Source organism: Bos indicus x Bos taurus, chromosome X (assembly GCF_003369695.1).
Source record: "Bos indicus x Bos taurus breed Angus x Brahman F1 hybrid chromosome X, Bos_hybrid_MaternalHap_v2.0, whole genome shotgun sequence".
Taxonomy (NCBI): Eukaryota; Metazoa; Chordata; class Mammalia; order Artiodactyla; family Bovidae; genus Bos; species Bos indicus x Bos taurus.
In genome coordinates this window covers 43,050,265-43,064,555 of record NC_040105.1, presented here as the reverse complement: position 1 = coordinate 43,064,555, position 14,291 = coordinate 43,050,265, and the positions used below count along the sequence as shown (strand labels likewise).

At 40.2% G+C, this 14,291-nt stretch overlaps 1 pseudogene; it reads left to right on the top strand.

Annotated features, from left to right (window-relative positions):
- Positions 1 to 13,176: 13,176 nt before the first annotated feature.
- LOC113888030 lies at positions 13,177 to 13,406 on the top strand (annotated as a pseudogene).
- Positions 13,407 to 14,291: the final 885 nt, after the last annotated feature.

Here is a 14,291-nt window from a genome sequence, read left to right as displayed (position 1 = left end):
ATACACTTAGTCCTGGATTTCAGACTAGAACCCAGACTTCCTGTTCTCCACAACCATGAGTTCTTCTGTCCCATTGCCTCTGAAAGGAGTCCTGCTTTTCTCAGGATCTTGGATGTTGACTATGGTGAATGGGCTGGAAAAGAGCATAGCGAGACAGAGTAAAATTTAATGGGGCATATCAAGGCTGAGAAAGAGGAAAAAGTTATAATTTTCCAAAAGACCTAAAAATAGCCCTGGGAATGGAGAGAATTTAGACATTATTGGATAGTAAGTTACTATGGAATTTGCACTATATCTTTAAAAAATTAAACATATTTAGCCATATGTTAATGTCTACCCTTAAGGACTGAGAGATAACTAAATGAAAACATTGATCAGTTAAAAACACTGCGTTCTTGAAATGCCAAAGGAATGTCTTCCCCATTTGCTCTGAATGAATAAAGGGAAATTATGTTATACTTTTAGCAACTTACATCTTTAAGATATGTGTGATAATCTACAATTGTGAAGGGCAAGCCTCTTATAAGCTGATCTTCAGTTCAGTTCAGTCGCTCAGTCGTGTCCTACTTTTTGCAACCCCATGGACTGCAGCACTCCAGTCTTCCCTGTCCATCACCAACTCCCGGAGCTTACTCAAACTCATGTCCATTGAGTCAATGATGCCATCCAACAATCTCATCCTCTGTCGTCCCCTTCTCCTCCTGCCTTCAATCTTTCCCAGCATCTGGGTCTTTTCCAATGAGTCAGTTCTTCACATCAGGTGGCCAAATTATTGGAGTTTCAGCTTTAGCATCAGTCCTTCCAATGAATATTCAGGGCTGATTTCCTTTAGGATAAGGATAAGGATTTCCTTTAGGATAGGATAAGGATTTCCTTTAGGGTAAGTTGATCTTACCCTCATAATTTATAAGCATTTAATAATAATGTGTTAATAGTGCAGTAGAAAATGGAGAGGTTTATGGACTGAACTGATTTTCTTGAGTTCTCAATTTCCCAGACCAATCACTTTAGTTTTCTTCATGTAACCACCTGAACTTTCCTCAGAAACTTAGAATGAAGAACAATTCAACTGGTTTGGGTCTTGAGGAAATAACAATTGGTTTTCTTCTAAACTCAAGTGTTTGCTAATCCACTCAAGCCATGATTTTGTATTAGGTAGAACGTGGCGCCTACATGTTATGACTGGGGAACTGTTTAGGTAAGTTGATTTCTTTCTTGTGACCTTGGAGAAGTTAAGATACAGATTTACTTTTGGTTACTTTTTCAGGCCCCATTGAAACATACACACTTGAATAAGACAGCTACACAAGATGAAACACCAAATGCATGGGTAGTTGGGAAGGCTTAGATCAGAAATGGAAGCCATATCCTGCTGATGCTGATTCCTGACCCCAGGACACAGTCACATCTGGGTAGACAGACAAGCCCTTTCCCTTCAGGAACTAGAATAATGGAAAGGCTTGGATCTGGGCAGAAAGGTTCTACCCAAGCTCTGCCATAGGTATATTGTTACATCCCAGAAAGACTGCCCATTGAAACATCTTAGTAACATCTGTTTTAATGTACAAACAAGTACCCAGCCACCACTTGCTGAAGGACAATAGTTCATGTGAAAATGACATCATATGCCAACAAATCAAAGTTTTCCCTGAACTCTTCATTATATTTATGAAATATTTTGGTAGATTCTACCAGAAATCTATGAAAACATGGGTAAATTCTTTAACTCAATTATGAATGTAATTACAAATTTCTCATTGATTCCAGTTCAGTTCAGTCGCTCAGTCGTGTCCGACTCTTTGCGACCCCATGAATCGAAGCACGCCAGGCCTTCCTGTCCATCACCAACTCCTGGAGTTCACTCAGACTCACGTCCATCGAGTCGGTGATGCCATCCAGCCATCTCATCCTCTGTCGTCCTCTTCTCCTTCTGCCCCCAGTCCTTCCCAGCATCAGAGTCTTTTCCAATGAGTCAAGTCTTCACATGAGGTGGCCAAAGTACTGGAGTTTCAGCTTTAGCATCATTCCTTCCAAAGAAACCCCAGGGCTGATCTCCTTCACAATGGACTGGTTGGATCTCCTTGCAGTCCAAGGGACTCTCAAGAGTCTTCTCCAACACCACAGTTCAAAAGAATCAATTATTCGGTGCTCAGCCTTCTTCACAGTCCAACTTTCACATCCATACATGACCACAGGAAAAACCATAGCCTTGACTAGACGGACCTTTGTTGGCAAAGTAATGTCTCTGCTTTTCAATATGCTATCTAGATTGGTCATAACTTTTCTTCCAAGGAGTAAGTGTCTTTTAATTTCATGGCTGCAATCACCATCTGCAGTGATTTTGGAGCCCAAAAAAATAAAGTCTGACACTGTTTCCACTGTTTCCCCATCTATTTCCCATGAAGTGATGGGACCAGATGCCATGATCTTCGTTTTCTGAATGTTGAATTTTAAGCCAACTTTTTCACTCTCCTCTTTCACCTTCACCAAGAGGCTTTTTAGTTCCTCTTCACTTTCTGCCATAAGGGTGGTGTCATCTGCATATCTGAGGTTATTGATATTTCTCCTGGCAGTCTTGATTCCAACTTGTGCTTCTTCCAGCCCAGTGTTTCTCATGATGTACTCTGCATATAAGTTAAATAAGCAGGGTGACAATATACAGCGTTGACATACTCCTTTTCCTATTTGGAACCAGTCTGTTGTTCCATGTCCAGTTCTAACTGGTGCTTCCTGACCTGCATACAAATTTCTCAAGAGGCAGGTCAGGTGGTCTGGTATTCCCATCTCTTTCAGAATTTTCCACAGTTGATTGTGATCCACACAGTGAAAGGCTTTGGCATAGTCAATAAAGCAGAAATAGATGTTTTTCTGGAACTCTCTTGCTTTTTCCATGATCCAGCGGATGTTGGCAATTTGATCTCTGGTTCCTCTGCCTTTTCTAAAACCAGCTTGAACATCAGAAGTTCACAGTTCATGTATTGCTGAAGCCTGGCTTGGAGAATTTTGAGCATTACTTTACTAGCGTGTGAGATGAGTGCAATTGTGTGGTAGTTTGAGCATTCTTTGGCATTTCCTTTCTTTGGGATTGGAATGAAAACTGACCTTTTCCAGTCCTGTGGCCACTGCTGAGTTTTCCAAATTTGCTGGCATATTGAGTGCAGCACTTTCACAGCATCATCTTTCAGGATTTGAAATAGCTCAACTGGAATTCCATCACCTCCACTAGCTTTGTTCGTCGTGATGTTTCTAAGGCCCACTTGACTTCACATTCCAGGATATCTGACTCTAGGTGAGTGATCACACCATCGTGATTATCTGGGTCATGAAGATCTTTTTTGTACAGTTCTTTTGTGTATTCTTGGAGCTTCCCTCGTGGCTCAGATGGTAAAGCATCTGTCTACAATGCAGGAGACCTGGGTTCGATCCCTGGGTTGGGAAGATCCCCTGGAGAAGGAAATGGCAGCCCACTTCATTTCCAGGACTATTGCCTGGAAAATCCCATGGATGGAGGAGCCTGGTAGGCTACAGTCCATGGGGTTGCAAAGAGTCAGACACGGCTGAGTGACTTCACTTTCTGTGTATTCTTGCCACCTCTTCTTAATATTTTTTGCTTCTGTTAGGTCCATACCATTTCTGTCCTTTATCGAGCCCATCTTTGCATGAAATGTTCCCTTGTTATCTCTAATTTTCTTGAAGAGATATCTAGTCTTTCCCATTCTGTTGTTTTCCTCTATTTCTTTGCATTGATCACTGAGGAAGGCTTTCTTATCTTTTTTTGCTATTCTTTGGAACTCTGCATCCAGATGCTTATATCTTTCCTTTTCTCCTTTGCTTTTCACTTCTCTTCTTTTCACAGCTATTTGTAAGGCCTCCCCAGACAGCCATTTTTCTTTTTTGCATTTTTTTCCATAGGGATGGTCTTGATCCCTGTCTCCTGTACAGTGTCATGAACCCCAGTCCATAGTTCATCAGGCACTCTATCTATCAGATCTAGTCCCTTAAATCTATTTCTCACTTCCACTGTATAATCATAAGGGATTTGATTTAGGTCATACCTGAATGGTCTAGTGGTCTAATCTTATTGATTAAAGACATGTTAATGCCATCTTATCACATGGTAGACAGAACATTTAAAATTTGGTGACCAGGGTGGACATGGACATGCATGCATCAAGGAAGGATTTGTTGCCTCAGCTGTCAGTCTTCTCCAAGAGTGCCTCAGCTGCAGAGTCACCTTGCCCAGGGGTATGCTCTTCCAGGGGTGGCTTTCACATCCAGTGACTAATGTAGGTGGAGTCATAAGAGCCTATCTATATTACTCTGATGAAAGACAACTCTAGCCAGAGCTGTCCAACTGGGTTGGCAGAAGGCATGTCAGCTCTACTTCTCTTTCTGGCCAGGCATGCTTCTCTCTTTGTGTTTGTGATGATCCCTAATAAATACCTTGCATCACAAGCTCCATCTCAGCCTCTGAGTCTTGGGAACCAAACCTGCAACAATAACTTCTACATATTTTATTGGCCTGGAAAAGGAAGCAAGTGCATCTAAGCCATCTTGTCTTCTGAAGTGGCCCATAATATTTAAGGTTCAAATCAATATTTCTACTTCCTCTAAATGCACAGCTTCAACATATGTACCAATATCTAAGTGCTGGAGATACTGAGGTGAAAAAGCTATAGCCTTGATTTTCATACATGTACAACCTAGAGAGGGTGAGAGATGACTATAATAAGTTCACTGGTGACACATAGAGATAATCCACAAGCAGATGTTCTTGTGTGCTTGGTTTTAAGGAGGCCATCTTTAAACCAAGGGGCTATGACTTTCAATAATAACATTATAATGATACAGCACTTGCACAGATGGTATCTCATCCTTATGAGGTAAATTAATTACTACAGAAATCTCCTGGATAAGAAACCATAAGTTCTTTGCAATTCTGTAACACCCTCTTTTTTTTTTCCTGAAACTTGAAAACAGAAGACAATGACCACCAAACCATCTTGTGTTGGCATCTCTCAGTTCTCATTTGCAAACTACCATCCCAGAATGTAGAGAGCTTGTTGACACAAACCATGAGGGGTTTGATTCAACAGAACTTTAGAGAATATGCTATTTGAATATAAGCTTCTGCAGAAAATAAATATATTTCAAATTATATATAAAACCAAAGCTGAGCTTGTGAGTTTAAAATCCTGTCATATTTGGCTGTAATCTTTTGAATAGCTTCAATATTTTCATGTAATGTATACATGTTAAATGGAATGTTTTATTTTAAAATTGTTGAGAGTTAGACATGGCTCCCTTAGTGCAGTTTGACTTGTGTGGCCTGTCATTGTCATCATCACTGTTGCTGTCATCATTTTTAAACTTGATTAACAGAGCATAATGAAGCAGACATTGAGCTTAGCACTTTCTCTGCTTTATCTCATTTAATCCTACCAACAGACTGTGAGGTTAATATTACCCTCACTGTACAGATAGTACAAGTAAGTTCTTATGGTTTCTAATCATTCAGACTTTCTTTGGTATCTGAGAATTCTTCATTATCTTCAAAACAATCACTAAACCTAATATTGCCATTATCATCACAAAGTGTATTAAAGTAACTGTCCATGCATATGTGCAGTGGAAAAAAATTTAAAGAGGTAAAGATCTTTCCTGATAAGAACTGATATTCTAAACCCTGTGTTTGGTTTTAAATAACTAAATTCTTAACAATGTGTCCTCTTCAATTTTGGTCGACACCAGCAGTGTTTTTCCCATAATCCTAGCGTCCAATTATTGCCTCTTCGCATTGGGGCAGTCTCCTTCACCTGCCCTTATTAAATTCCACAACTTCATTTGCGATTCATGACTTTTTAGGTAATTGTCATTGGAAGAAGCTCTCAGAAGCCATAATACTAACAGAATAATTGGTCTGATAAAGGTACGTGGAGGGCACATCATCCCACTGTCTCACTCTATAGAACAGGGTTCCTCAACTCCCCATCCTTCCTCCCCACACCCCTTGCTCTGGCCACGTAGCAGGAGGTGAGCCATGGGCCAGGGAGTGAAGCTCATTTGTATTTCTAGCTGCTCCCCATGGCTCTTATTGCTTGAGCTCCATCTCCTGTCAGATCAGCGGTGGCATTAGATTCTCATAGGAGCTCAAACCCGACAGTGAACTGTGCATGTGAGGGATCTAGGTTGCATGCTCCTTATGAGAATCTTTCAGAAACCACCCTCCTACCACTCCCCCCAACCCCCTGGTCCATGGAAAAATTGTCTTCCATGAAATCAGTCGCTGGTGCCAAAAGGTTGGGGACCACTGTTATTTATAGAGGTTTCTGATCCTGTGTCTCCTGACTTTTCAACCAAGGCTCATGCCATTGGCCAATGCTAAATCCTTGATTCTTCTTGCATGGCAATTTCCCATGATCCATGCAAATGAATTCTTCATTATTGTTGTTGAAACCAATATTCTAAGACTTTGTTTAACTCTTTGGCCACTTTTACTCACTAACTCAGAGTGCTCGTTGTATGTTAAGATCGTGAGCTATGAGGCCAGACTGCCTTACACCCCTGTTCTGCTGTTTACTAGCCATGTGATCTCTGGGCAAGCTTTTCCGTTTTTCTGTGGCTTGGATTTCATATCTGTAAGGTAGGATGAGTCTATAAATAGAATTCATGATTCTATTATGACAATTAAATACGTTAATACATGATGTGTAGAAACCCAGAACAATGCCTGGCACTGAGTAGCACTCATGAATATTAGCAACCATTTGCATTATGCATTCAGAGTTAGAACAAGGTGCAACTTCTCAAATAGAGCTTTGCCTAATCTGAATGGTATTCTTATCCATATGTTTCCCCAGAAAAATTTATGCATTCCTAAGATTTTCTGTTATATTACTATACAGTAAAAAGTTTTCATTTTTAAGGTTATAGTACTAAATTGGTAGAAATAAATCAAAGTTGGTTTCTATTTTATAGCTTAATTTTTAGCTTGTATATTCTGCTTTAAAATTACATTCACTCTAGTGGCAGAAGACACTTATTAGATCATTTTATTTGCCCTCCTCCATGCATGAATCAGGCTTAGATGAAAACAATGTGTAAGCTTTTTAATATTTTTCTGGGAAATTAATTTATTCTGAAGTAATGTACAGCCTTTTCTTCCTCGCATCATTCAGTTATTCTCAAAAGCCCTGTCTTCTCTCTCTCTGCTTCACACCCCACCCTTTAATAACAGCTTACAGCTGTGAGTTAATGAGCCTATTCTGAGGTATGTTCTGAGTGGTGGCCTGCTGGAAGAACTTTATGAAGGCAACATTTTTGGTTACATTTAAATTTAAAGACACCAGAGAGTTGGGGACTATATGTTCCACCACAAGGAAGGGAGGATTATAGTAAATTGTACAAATTAATGCATTTAAATCATTTATGCCTTATGTTAATTTCTACTTTACCAGAATAGTACAACTATGGATTAGTATAATTTATATAATCTGCCCCAAACAGTGCAATTATTGATTAGCACAGCTTAATATACCTAAGTCAATCATTTCTTCCATTAAATTCTATTTTGCCAAAACAGTAGTCATGTACCCTTAGCCAGAAGCCTTTGTTGCAAATCTTGGATTTGAACAAAGAGTAGAATATCTAATTCAAATTGGAAGATTATAATTCTACATGATTGAAGCTATAATGTGAGCCACATAAATCATTTTTAACTCCATAGTAGCAACACTAAAATTTTTTAAACAGGTAAAATTAATTTTAACAAATTTTACTCAATCCAATCTATCCCAAATATTGTTTCAACATGTAATCAATAAGAAAAGTTATCACTAAGATCATTCACATTCTTTTTGTCATATCAAGTCTTTGAAATCTGGTGCTTATTTTACATTCACAGTGCATGTCAATTCCAACCATGTATTATTTTTGAAACATATGTACTGAAATCTTTGTGTAAAAAGGGAGCAAATATAGTGGACAAGTCTAAGAACAAGAGCAAAGAGGTTGAGGGAACAAAAAAGAAGTTGAACTGGTTTAGTAACAGTTCAAAAGCAACAGTAACACAAGCAACAGTTACTTGGACACTTTGGAGACTTCACTGTCCACATGGCCTTGCTCAAAAGTATCTAAGAGTCAGGAAATCCAAATGCCCTCCTGGCTCCACCACCAACCGGCTGTGTGATCCAGAGAGCATCACTTTGCTTTCTACTACTCAGTTTTGTAGACCAGATTATGAAGATCTCTTCCCATATCATGAATATTCTACACACACACCCCCCACACACACAGAGCCCTGCTCTAACACTTAACTATTCTTAAGATAAAGTTTTTGCTGTACTTTCACCACAAAGAAACCTTGTATTTTTACTTATTCAGTTTCTCATGTTTCCTTCTCTTCTTTTCAAGAGCTGTACATGGGTGATATTTTATGTAAGTGATTAAAAATAGAAGTAAGCTCATTGCTTTGACCAATCTTGGAACAGAATGAATTGCTGATAATGCATCATTCATTTTGAGAATTTTTTTTAAAGGTTAAACATGTTATCAATATATTTCACAAAAATGTATTATATTTTCATGATCTTTTCCTCATAGCTCTCTCTTCCTCTCTTCCCTTCTAACAAAGGCAGCAAGCAGCAAATGGATGGGAAGGGAGTGGGGTCGTTCAGTGGTGGGTGGGTGGGTCGGTCATCCCTTTGCTTTTGTGTATCGAGTCCCTGGCTAAATGCCAGAGGTACTTGAACAAAAACAAGAGCAGAGCGATACAGGCTTTTAGGCAGAGTGCTCATTCATAATTAAGTTGCTTAGTTGCAGGGCCATCAAAGGAAGACTTCAAACACCCTGACAGCAAAGCCACCTGTGCTAAAAGCAGAAGCAAGATGGTGCAGAGGAAAGGTGCAACCGATGGCAGACACTCAAGAAGCACAGAGCTAAGAGGCCATTTTGAAAGACAAAAGCAAGAACCCAGGCTGTGTGTCAGAGGAACCTGGCAAGCATTGTTAGATCTGAGACTCAAAATCTATTGCTGGGGCTTGTGCTAATGCACAAGAATCTCAAACCTTTCTTTGTTCACTGTGTTGCCTTAAACGGGAGAGTCTGCTTTTAAAATAATAAGCTTGTGACATCATTCATGGGATATTTATGCTGCATCCAGTATTGGGCTAGACTAGATGAGTACAGTGTCTAATTTAATCCTCTCAACAACTTGGTTGTTAGGTGCATTTTACAGACGTGGAAACCAAAGCTTAGAGCAGTTGAGTGATTTTTCCTGAGTCTCACGACCAGTAAGGGGCAGAGGCAAACTAACCACAGATCTCTGTCTGCATGCGCGTGTGCTCAGTCGCTTCAGTCATCTCCGACTCTGTGTGACCCTATGGACTGTAGCCCACCAGGCTCCTCTGTCCATGGGATTCTCCAGGCAAGAATACTGCAGTGGGTTGCCATGCCCTCGTCCAGGGGATCTTCCTGACTTAGGGATCGAGTCTATGCTTCTTTCGACTCCTGCATTGTCAGGCAGGTTCTTTACCACTAACGCCATCTGCGAAGCCCTAGATCTCTATCTACTAAGCTTAAAATTCTTTTTCTTTTTGCTGCATCCACTCTCTGTCCCCACACCTGCCAAGGTTTGACCCTCAGAAGTCACATTTCCATTGGATGACTGTATCAGAGGGTCAATCTATTGTAAAATCCTCCTACCACCCAAGTCTTTTAAAGACAAGCTCCTATTTCTAATAGGTCCTTAGTAACTTCTAGGGAATCTGGGGACTCTAGCTTACTACTGGGGCCTTGGAAACTTTCCAAAGAAACTTTAAGTCAGGCTTTCCTTGCCTTTGAACCCAAAGGATTTGGGTACAACTCACCTGGGTATAATATAACAGAAAGTTTCCTGGATCATTTTCTTGTGCTTCCCAAAATGATATAAAATAGAGGTATGGGACCAGGTTAATCATGGTCTCAAAATGCAGGGCCACAATGATGGTAGAAAAGGAGAGGTCCCTAAGGATAATCTAGTTGAGCAACCTTGCTTTATGCCTAAGAGGATCAGAGAGGTTAAAGCCACAAACCTAGCAAAGAGCAAAGCAGACCTGGAGCCCCCATCTCTCCTACAAGGCTAATGGCTATTTCATAACTGCCCGGTTCCCCCCGCTCCTCAACTGCCTCCCTCCCACCAATGGCCAAGTTCAGACTAGACCCACTGGCAGTTTGAGCTAAGGAATAACAGGTCCCTACAATACAGCAAGCCAGTACAGCTTTTGATAAACATGACCTACTTTTGGGAAGGGGAGAGATGGATAAATTAGGAGTTTGGGATTAGCAGGTACACACTGCTATATATAAAATAGATAAACAACAAAGACCTACTGTTTAGCATAGCGAACTCTACTCAATATCTTATAATAACCTATAAGGGAAGAGAATGTAAAAAAAATTAATGTATGTGTTTATACATATAGGTATAACTGAACCACTTTGTTGTACACCTGAAACACATTGTAAATCAATATTTCTATAAAAATTTTTTTAAAAGGCCTACTCTTTCAAACAGGCAAGCACTACAGATAACATGTACCTCTCCAGAAATATAACCATCTCAGACACATAGCATGTGATACTGGCCCACTGCTTCATTCTCGGTAGGCAAAAATTTTCAGCGTCAATACTCCAAAGCATTCAGTTCAGTTCAGTCGCTCAGTCGTGTCCGACGCTTTGAGACCCCATGAATCGCAGCACGCCAGGCCTCCCTGTCCATCACCAACTCCCGAAGTTCACTCAAACTCATGTCCATCGAGTCAGTGATGCCATCCAGCCATCTCATCCTCTGTCATCCCCTTCTCCTCCTGCCCCCAATCCCTCCCAGCATCAGGGTCTTTTCCAATGAGTCAACTCTTCACATGAGGTGGCCAAAGTATTGGAGTTTCAGCTTCAGCATCAGTCCTTCCAATGAACACCCAGGACTGATCTCCTTTAGGATGGACTGGTTGGATCTCCTTGCAGTCCAGGGGACTCTCAAGAGTCTTCTCCAACACCACAGTTCAAAAGCATCAATTCTTTGGCGCTCAGCTTTCTTCACAGTCCAACTCTCACATCCATACAAGACCACTGGAAAAACCATAGCCTTGACTAGACTGACCTTTGTTGGCAAAGTAATATCTCTGCTTTTCAATATACTATCTAGGTTGGTCATAACTTTCCTTCCAAGGAGGAGTAAGCGTCTTTAAATTTCATGGCTGCAGTCACCATCTGCAGTGATTTTGGAGCCCAAAAAAATCCACAGTAAACACTATTTCAGGCAACATTTACACTGGCAAGACATTTGGAATGTAGCCTTTAGATGGTGCTAATGTTCTACTTTTAACATGGAGTCTGCAAGAACTCTGTGCTCAGCATCAAGGAGGTAGAAAGGACCTTGAGAAGCTTGCTATATTTCAAACCTCCTGTTCCAAGCCCTGGGAACACACCAGCAAACAGGTTTGGAGCTATCTTGGTAAAAATACATTTCACAGGCGTTCATTGCTATAGCTAGGTTTTGGTCATGCTAAATGTACCTTACTGGGTGGCTCAGATGGTAAAGAATCACCTACAATGCAGGAGACCCAGGTTCGCATTCGTGGGTCAGGAAGCTCCCCTGGAGAAGGGAATGGCTAGCCACTCATGTTCTTGGGGCTTCCCTGGTGGCTCAGACAGTAAAGAATCTGCCTATAATGCAGGAGACCTGAGCTTGATCCCCGGATTGGGAAAATTCCCTGGAGAAGGAAATGGTTACTCACTCCAGTATTCTTGCCTGGGGAAATTCCATGGACAGAGGAGCCTGGTGGGCTACAGTCCATGTGGTCACAGAGTCAGACACGACGGATAGACTAACAATTTCGCTTTCACTTTTCACTTTTGGTAGATCTCATGCAATCCATGCCATCAGTCAATACTTTAAATGTGAATACACATCCTCAGAATTCAGATCCATCTGTGCCTTTGTGCACTGAGTAGAACTTGTGGCTATCTTGGTTCCTAATGTCTGATTGTGTCACCAGATTTGTTTAATGGAGCCATTCATTTTGTGAGACAGTTTTCTTTGGGAAAGCCTCATTCATTCACTTATGAAAGAATTGGTGAAATCTACCATCATCCATTTTTTTCTGTCTCTGAAAAGAGTGGTGGGGTCGGGGAAACACATCACACCATAGCACAACCTTTCTACAGCGGGCTTTTATGTCTTATTTCTTCTCTTTTCCACACACTGTGAGTTCCTGAGACTCCATTCATCTCACAGTCCTGCTGAAAGAGACAATGCTTTGCTCTCTAGTTTTTCTTTGCCAATGCAGTGAGTGACAGGCTGTGTCACAGTCTTATTGAGAAGCCTTTGACATTTTGTTGAGATTTTTATGCATGGAAGAAAATTACTCCTTGTGCATTCCCATGGACAGCTCTGCACATGTAGGAGCTGACAGAGGTTCCCAAAGTAAGACATCACACTTAATATATACACTTGTGAGTGTATTTGTGTGTGTGTGTGTGTGCACATGTGTTTATATCTGCCCTGAGTGGAAGAGAAAGAACAACTAGGGAGCAAAGAAGGGTAGAGATCAGGAAAGAGGTGAAGTTCCTACCCAGATTATCTGTTGAGAAAAAGCTAGGAGAGTCATGATACCATCATTCTGATGTCTGAAATGGTATTATAGTGGAAAAGTATGTTTGTCCAGAAAGATCACAGAAGGGACAGAATTAGATCCAAAGAGATGGAAATCTTTGGGAGACAGGATTCAACTCAGTTTCAGCAAGAACTTTTTGTTGTTGTTGTTGTTGTTCTTAAAATTAAAACAACAGCAACTCTAGGATCCAGGTGAGCACTGGCCCATGGGTGGGCTGGGAAGACCACTGCTTCTGCCTTCCTGCTTCCACCCTGGAGTATATAGGATTTAAGCCTCCAGTCAGAGTTTATGGTAGAGCTAAAGAAGAACACAACCAACCAAGGATCATATGAAATTATAATTGGCCAATAATCCCAGGTGGCGTTAGTGGTGAAGAATCCACCTACCTTGCATCCAGGAGATGCAAGGGATTCAGGTTAAATTCCTGGGTTGGGAAGACCCCCTCGAGTAGGAAGTGGCAACTCACTCCAGTATTCTTGCCTGGAGAATTCCATGGACAGAACAGCTTGGCGGGTTATAGTCCATGGAGTTGCAAAGAGTTGATGTAAAGGCTTAGGCTGAGTATGTTGTGGAGTGGGCTTCAAAGGACCCATATGACTTCTTTTCCACAGTTATTTTGGCCCTAATGTCATTGTTTCTAGCAAGTGCTATATTGTCTTGGAAATTGGCTAAGATGATTGGGAAAAGGAGCAAAAGAAGAAACAAAAATATCAAAAAAATATTGCAAAAACTAAATGATTGAAAAAACATTGAAGGCATAAACAGGCTCTGCAACCAGAGGAAAATCGTTTGGAAAATTATTCAGCATTGGAAGGACCCAGTAAGGTTTCTTTTCAGATCTTATGATGGTATTTTTCAGTAAACAAAGTCTGAGCATATGGAAGAATCATGTTAGTTCATGTTAGTTCTCACCTGTACTGTAGCAACTTTTCAGCTTCAGTACAGAAGTCGGTTGACAGTTACTATAAATTGGCTCTTATTATGCTACAAATTCTTTGTAACTGACGTAGTCATTTGCCTTTTTGCAACTTATGTATTAATACTAAAATGAAAACATCCTGTGGAGGAAAATGGCTTTAGATTATGAACTCTATTCAAACAATGGCTTAAGAATGCAAAAATCAGAATTGTCCTGAGGTGAAAAACAGGCTTTGGCTTAAAAGAGATAGGGTGTATTAATTACATCTCTTATCATTATCACTTATTTCCTCAAATAGAATCATTTCTGGCTTCCTCAAAGCAAAATAATATTATTTAATGAGTACTTCTATTTTCTGTATTTTTCTCATTTTAGCTTTTGTGAGACTGGTAATTGTCAGACATTCTGCATTTTTCAAAATATAATTTTGTAAAGAATTCTCTTATTATCTTGACTGTGTAGAACACCACTTACTGGATATAATAATTTTTGTACTTGTGAACACCACCATTTTCTTGAGATGATTTGAGTATAGTAACAATATGATTTAAAGCCTGTGGTAAAAATGCCAAATCTGTAGTACCTTGGAACCAATTTATTCTCACTTGTGCTAAGAAGAAATGTGAAGTAGTAAAAATGTTTTTCAGATAATTTGTTGATTATATAAATACCAGTTTTGCTTTTTATTCTACTCTTTGTTTTAATTAATGTGGTAGTGA